The sequence below is a fragment of the Oratosquilla oratoria genome, chromosome 2, assembly GCF_046742065.1.
Source record: "Oratosquilla oratoria isolate Oo_2021 chromosome 2, ASM4674206v1, whole genome shotgun sequence".
Taxonomy (NCBI): Eukaryota; Metazoa; Arthropoda; class Malacostraca; order Stomatopoda; family Squillidae; genus Oratosquilla; species Oratosquilla oratoria.
Genome location: NC_134778.1, coordinates 3,896,133 through 3,903,632, shown reverse-complemented (window position 1 = coordinate 3,903,632; position 7,500 = coordinate 3,896,133). Strand labels below are relative to the sequence as shown.

General features: G+C 43.6%; 1 protein-coding gene across 2 annotated transcripts in view; it reads right to left on the bottom strand.

The window, feature by feature from the left end:
* Positions 1-7,500, bottom strand: part of LOC143036805 (uncharacterized) — a 1,429,357-nt gene that overhangs the window by 1,272,350 nt on the left and 149,507 nt on the right. The window lies entirely within an intron of this gene.

Here is a 7,500-nt window from a genome sequence, read left to right as displayed (position 1 = left end):
CAAAGTTGCTCTTCGCTTCATCAAGGAATCATATGAGAAAGTGGCAAGAAAGTGCTTCAAAGGAATGTGGAGAAGTCTTTGTCCTCAATTTGTCCAAGATTTTGCCAGGTTCGGCATTCAAGCAAGAGCGCTTGGAACAAAACTAGAATGTCTTGCAAAATCTAGGGAATCCGGGTTTGGACAAATTGAGAATATAGACATTTGTGTATACATTGTGACGAATGTGGATAGGAGGTAAAGGGAACACGGGCTGAGGGAAATACTTTTATTCCTGACTAGTTTCGCCTGAGTGGCTTCTTCAGAGGAACATGTCCCTCTGAAGAAGCCATTCAGGCGAAACTAGTCAGGAATAAAAGTATTTCCCTCAGCCCGTGTTCCCTTTACCTCCTATCCACACACAATATAGACATTGTTAAACTCTTAGAGTCACACAATATGGACCTAACAAATGAGAAATTGTTGGAGAGGGAGAAGCTCCAAACAGCAGAGTTAGAGGTACAGGAAGACGGAAGAAGAGGGAGACATGACTGAAGAAGAAACGATCGAGGAAGGAGAGCGGGGGGGGGGGAGATGAAGATTTGGCAGATGATGACCAGCGACGCACCAACAAAATGATGGTGAGTGTGAGGACGTATTTTGTTGTGTCAGTGACATATAAATATAATCTAGCAATTCATTTTGTAGAAAACCTTAACCTAAAGGATTTATCTTTGCCAGTGAAGTATAAATTGAAGTAAAATTAAGTAAAGAGAAGTAAGGTATACATTCAAATAAAATGAAAACGTTGTTTTTTATGTTTCCGTGACCTACTGATGTATCGATATTGTTTTTTTTTTAAGGTTAGAGAAACAAAATCCTCACAATAGGCAAACTTTCCCAGTGGCCAAGAACACACACACACACACACACACACACACACACACACACACACACACACACACACACACACACACACACACACACAAAAAAAAAAAAAAAAAAAAAAAAAAAACACACACACACACACACACACACACACACACACACACACACACACACACACACACACACACACACACACACACACACACACACACACACACACACACACACACAAACAAATGTGTACCTACGGTCAATGTGACTATGAATCTGTGAACACAATGATATGACGATATAATGGTCCGTGTTTCGTGACGCCAGGGTACCGTACCTTACTTCCCTAGGACAATTGTTGGCCCAGGCTGCAGTAAGCGTCACATACAAGGTCCGTATTTTTGTGCATAGAGAATAATTTGTATTAACAACGCTAGCGTGTAGTTAAGCACAGAGACCAACCTCACCTATGGTCCCAATTCTTCTCCTCCTCCTCCTCCTCCTTCTTCCTCCTTCCTCCTCCTCTTCATCTTTCTCTTCCTCTTCCTCTTCCTCCCTCCTCCTTCTCTTACTCCTCTTCCTCCTACGCCTCCTCTTGATTCTATTCCTCTTCTTCCTCCGGATCCTCTGCCTCCTCTTCCCTCTCTTCCTTCTCCGTCTCCTTCACCTCTACTCCACCCTGACATTCATCCACTCCACCTACTCCACTTTCACCACCATCTTCACATTTTCACCCTCCATCACGTTCTCGTCTTCTTTTACAATTACCACGTGTCCTCTTCTTCTTCTTTTCTCTCTTCCACCACGTTCTCAACATCCTTTTCTACTGCCCGTTGTGAGGTACAGACTTCCTGTGTTTTCTATAATTAATATTTTAGGATATTTAGTGCCTACGGAACTGATATTGGATGTATGTGCAATAAGTAATGAGAAAATGTCAGGAGAGATACTATTTATTTTCATAATCTTACAAAACTTTCTCTCCTTCAAAATAATTGCCTCTCGCATCTACACACTTCCGCATGCGTCTCTCCCAATCCTGGAAGACCTCCTCAAAGTCCTTTTTCAGTAGTCCCTTCAGGTAACCTTCCGATGTCTCTTTCAGCTCCTCTGTTGACTGAAATCTGGTTCCCGTGAAGCTGTCTTTTATGCGTGGGAATAGGAAGAAGTCGCAAGGGGCTAGGTCAGGGCTGTAGGGTGGGTGTTGTACCACTTTCATTCCCCTTGTCGACCATCCAGGTGGTCACCAACGTTGACTTGTGGTATGGGATACTGTCCTGGTGGAACCACCACTGACCACTCCTCCACTGCTGAGGCCTTTTCTTTCTCATCTTCTCCCTGAACCTTTTCAGAACAGTAAGGTAATCTTCCTTATTGACAGTTTGACCCTGAGGAGCCCATTCAACGTGAATGACCCCCTGGGAGTCAAAGAAAGGAATGACCATGGCCTTCTCTTGCGACCTGCTCATCTTTGCCTTTTTGGGTCTGAGGGAGGTCGCGTGCTTCCACTTAGCACTCTGACGTTTGCTCTCATGGTCGTAGGTGAACACCCAACTCTCGTCGCAAGTCACTACCTTATTCACAAAACTTGAATCAGCCTCTATCCTTTCGAGAATGTCAGTGCAACATTCCAAACGAAACTGCCTCTGGTCGTCGGAGAGGATCTTTGGCACGAACTTGGCACAGACTTTGTGGAGCTTCAGATATTCGGTCAGAACTGTCTTTACTGTGCCACTACTAATACCAGCAGCTTCAGATATCATCCTTACAGATATTCGACGGTCTTGCATCACTAACCTTTGCACTTTCTCAATGTTTTCATCCTTGCGCACACTTTTCGGTGCTCTAGATCTGGGTTCATCCACAACCTGTTCATCTCCTTAAGAAAATTTGTTAAACCACCGATAGAAACTTTCTTGGCTCACCTGTTCATCCCCATAGGCCTCCTTTAACATTCCATAAGCTTCTTGTTTGGTTTTCTTAACTTTAACACAAAATTTTAAGGCGTAACGTTGCTCCATGTTTCCCTGCATCTGAACAAATGTTCACTCACTCATTTCACTTACTCTATTACACTCTCGGTTAACATTTCACACACACCGTATCTAACATCTATGGTTTGATATCTACATCACAAAACTTATAAAGTATTGTACAATGTATATAAAAAAAAATTCTTGTACAACAAAACGGAGCCCACCTCCAAGGAGGGAACGCGGTCCTATTCTTACTATGTATACCGCCAGCTTCACCCCAGAGTCATATTCCTCTGAAGAAGCATAAAGAGAAACCGGTCAGGAATAAACTCAGAAACTCGGAATTAGACCCGTGACTTCTTTTTTCACCTTCATCAACTTATCACAATGTACCAGCATATATATATATCCACTATCCAGGTTAAATCTTTCTTTTACAACTTCTGTTGTTCCTGTTCTGTTACAATAGTGTTCCCCAAAGAACAGAGACGATGGTTATCGGCAATCAAATACAATTTTCCACGACGCATTCCTCTTTCTTTACCTCCTTCACATCTCTCCCCTTCAATTCCTCCTCCCCGTTCTTCACTATCTTCTCCTACTCTTCTTATCATTATTTCGTCTTTCTTCTTTCTTCTCTTCATTTATGTCTTCGTCTTTCTGTCTCTCCTACATATCTTATTGGTTCTCTTAATCCTCCTCTTATCCTTTTACTTTCTCCTCTTTCGTTTCTCTTTTTATTCATTTTCTTTTCTGCTTTTTCTTTTGCAAATCCTTGTATCATATTTCTTTTGTTCCACTCAGATGGTAATTTTTTTGTATTTCTCTAGCTTTTGTGTAAATGAGATTTTGATAACCACTGTAAGATTGTAGCAGCTCATCTATGTAAGATTGCCCTCGATTTCTTATGAAAACACACAAGACAAATTTCATGTAATTTACGTGACCAATAAAGAATTTTACCTATTTATTCATTATTTTCTTCATCCTCTCCCTTCTACTATTTCTGTTCATCTTCTTAATCCTATGGCTCTCTAGTCAATTTTTCTTTACTCCGCTCGCTTTTCCACCCGTCCCTCTTTTCCCTCTTTTCCTTCTTTATCCTCTTTCTGTTCTCTGTGTTTCTCTTCCCATTTTCTTGATCTTCGTCTCCGTCCTGATTCCTCTTTCTTCCCTGCCTCCTATTACTCTTCCTATCCACCTCTTCTTCCTTTTCCTTTATATTTTATCCCTTTTTTTCTCATTTTTTCTATTATTTTACCTCTTCTACCATATTTTCTTCCCATTTCTCCTATTCTTCTTTATCTTCTTTAATCTTGTTCTGTCTCCTCTCCTTCAATCCTCTCCTTTCTTTTTCTATCCTGTTCTTCCTCATCACCTCTCTTATTTCAACTCCTTTTCTTCAACCTCTTCTTCATCATCACCTCTCTTACCTTAAACTCCTTTTCTTCAACCTATTCTCCCTCATCACCTCTCTTATTTTAACTCCTTTTCTTCAACCTCTTCTTTCTCCTCCTCCTCTTCCTCTTCCTCTTCATCCATTCGTGTCATTCGGAGCCGCGGACGAGGACAACCAAGTGCGACGTTCAGCGTCACGGTGTCTCGTTGGCCCGTGGCCACCTTACAACTCCGTCTATCACGACACAAAATCGCTCTTAGGTCACGCATGTGCCGCATCATTCTACGACAAAGGTTCTTGAACCGTTCACTCGTCCTTATGCAGTGCTGTTCGTTACGTTCCTGTAGACTTCTTTATACGTTGAACCTAATCGATTGGTATCTATTAAATCCTTCTAATTTTGTACTTGTGGTCCCTATTATGAAATTAAGTGAGCCCTCAATTATTCACAAACTCCTGGTCTGGACCCTCAACCCAAAATTCTAGCCATAAGAAGAGAGGAAGTTTCGAAATTGGAAGGAGAAGTGGTAGGGAATAGGGGACAGAACGCGAGACAAAGAGATATGGGGTGATTATAGTGAGTGTGTGTGTGTGTGTGTGTGTGTGTGTGTGTGTGTGTGTGTGTGTGTGTGTGTGTGTGTGTGTGTGTGTGTGTGTGTGTGTGTGTGTGTGTGTGTGTGTGTGTGTGTGTGTGTGTGTGTGTGTGTGTGTGTGTGTGTGCGTGTGTGTGTGTGTGTGTGTGTGTGTGTGTGTGTGTGTGTGTGTGTGTGTGTGTGTGTGTGTGTGTGTGTGTGTGTGTGTGTGCGTGTGTTGGAGGGTAGACTAAGTGGCGGGGTGGTGCATTAGGGGTAAATTAAAGATATGTATGGTGTCAAGAATGCGGCAAAGGGGGAATGATTATGGGGGATAGGGGAGAAAGATTTTAGGGTAATTAGTTGGGAGGGGAAAGGGAGTTGAAAGAGGGTGGTAAAGGGGCTAGGTGGAGGGGAAGGGGAAGGGGAAGGGAAAGGGAAAGGGGAAAGGGAAGGGGAAGGGGAAGGGGAAGGGGGAAGGAACAATGACGGTAGTTTAAGTCAACAAGACAATTATACTCCAAGGAAGCCTACCCATATGGGAGCATCGAAGGATTGATGAATGGATGGGAAGATTGATGGAAGTATGAGTGGGTGGATGGATGAGAGAATAGATGGATGAATTAATGAATGAACTGACGGGTGGATGGATGGATGGATGGATTGATGGATTGGTGGATTGATGGGTTGATGAATGGATGGATGGATGGATGGATGGATGGATGGATGGATGGATGGATGGATGGATGGATGGATGGATGGATGGATGGATGGATGGATGGATGGATGGATGGATGGATGGATGGATGGATGGATGGATGGATGGATGGATGGATGGATGGACGGATAGGTAAAAGCAGAGACAAAAATGGGGAGCTTATTATAATGCTAGAGAGATAAAGAACGTTAGGTAGGATGTGTAGAGGAAATAAGGAATAATACAAAACAGATGATGGTGTGTCTTAGGCTCTGGATCAGATGCTGGGAGAAAGGTGAACATTAACGCATATAAAAACACAAGTATATTTGACTTTTTTTTATCCTATATGGCTTCCATTAGTGTCAGAAGTGTTTCTGATTCATATCTAAACAGGAAAAAGTCTCCTTCGTTGATAATCTTGGTAATTTGATGAAACAAAAAAGGACTTTTATTCCCGTGGTGAATTTTCTTCGAGGTAACTTGACTTCATCTTTGCTGCCCAATACCATCCTCATAATCAAAAGTCTTAATATGTTTGTTTAATCTAATGTACGTATACTTATTTGTTGTGTGTGTGTGCGTGTGTATGTATGTATGTGTGTGTGTGTGTGTGTGTGTGTGTGTGTGTGTGTGTGTGTGTGTGTGTGTGTGTGTGTGTGTGTGTGTGTGTGTGTGTGTGTGTGTGTGTGTGTGTGTACGCACGAGCCCGCGTGTGTGTGTATGTGTGTCTTATGTGTATGTACATACGCATACGTAGTGTGTATGGGTGTGCGTATGGTGTGCTTGTTGTGTGTGCGTATGCGTGTACACGCGTGTGATTGTGTGCGTGTGCATACGGAGTGTACAATAAAATCAAAATAACCATTTTGATAACGTGACAAAAGATACAGTAAAAGGTTTTCCGAGGTCATACTAATGGATTCATTAAGCGATATAAATTAAAGGAGATGACGAGAGAGAGAGAGAGAGAGAGAGAGAGAGAGAGAGAGAGAGAGAGAGAGAGAGAGAGAGAGAGAGAGAGAGAGAGAGAGAGAGAGAGAGAGAGAGAGAGAGAGAGAGAGAGAGAGAGAGAGAGAGAGAGAGAGAGAGAGAGAGAGAGAGAGAGAGAGAGAGAGAGAGAGAGAGGAGGGAGGAACAACAGATATAAGAACAAATTTGAAACTAAGAAATAAAGATATTATGCTGCAAAATAAATTGAAAATCATGAAGGAAAAGAAATACGAAACATAAGAGTAGCCTACTGGGAAGAGGAGGAGAGGAGGATAAAGAGTGGAAAGAGGAGTAGAATGTGGAGGAATTAGAGAAGAGTAGGAGGAAGGAGAGTAGAGGGTGCAAGAGGAATAGTAGGTGGAAGTGGTGGAAAAATGGAGGAGTAGAAGGTGGAGGTGGAAGAGGAAGTTGAGGAGCAGGAAGTGTAGGATTAAGTGAGGGAGTAGAGGGGAAGATGGAGGAGGAGCAGGAGGAGCAGGAGGCGGAGGAAGAGGAGGACGAGGAGGCGAAGGAAGAGGAGGACGAGGAGGTGGAGGAAGAGGAAGACAAGGAGGAGAAAAAAGAGGAAGAGGAGAAGGAGGGGAAAGATGAGAAGGAGGAGGAGCAGGAGGAGGCGGAGGAAGAGGAGGACGAGAAGGAGGAGAAAGAAGAGGACGAGGAGAAGGAGGAGAAAGATGAGAAGGAGAACGAGGAGGAAGAGGAAGAGGAGGAGGAGGAGGAGGAGGAAGATGAGAAGAAGAAGGACGTGGGAGATAGAGAGGAGAAGAGGGAGGAGTAAGAGGGGAAGGAGAAGAAGAGTGACGAGGAAAAGGAGGAGGCAAGGGTGGAGGGAAGATGGAGGAGGAAGAGAAGAAGAAAGAGCATGAAGGGAAGATAGAAGAGGAGGAGGAGGAGGAGGAGGAGGAGGAGGAGGAGGAGGAGGAGGAGGAGGAGGAGGAGGCGGAGGAGGCGGAGGAGGAGGAGGAGGAGGAGGAGGAGGAGGCTTAGAGGGATAGAGGGAGGGGTGGA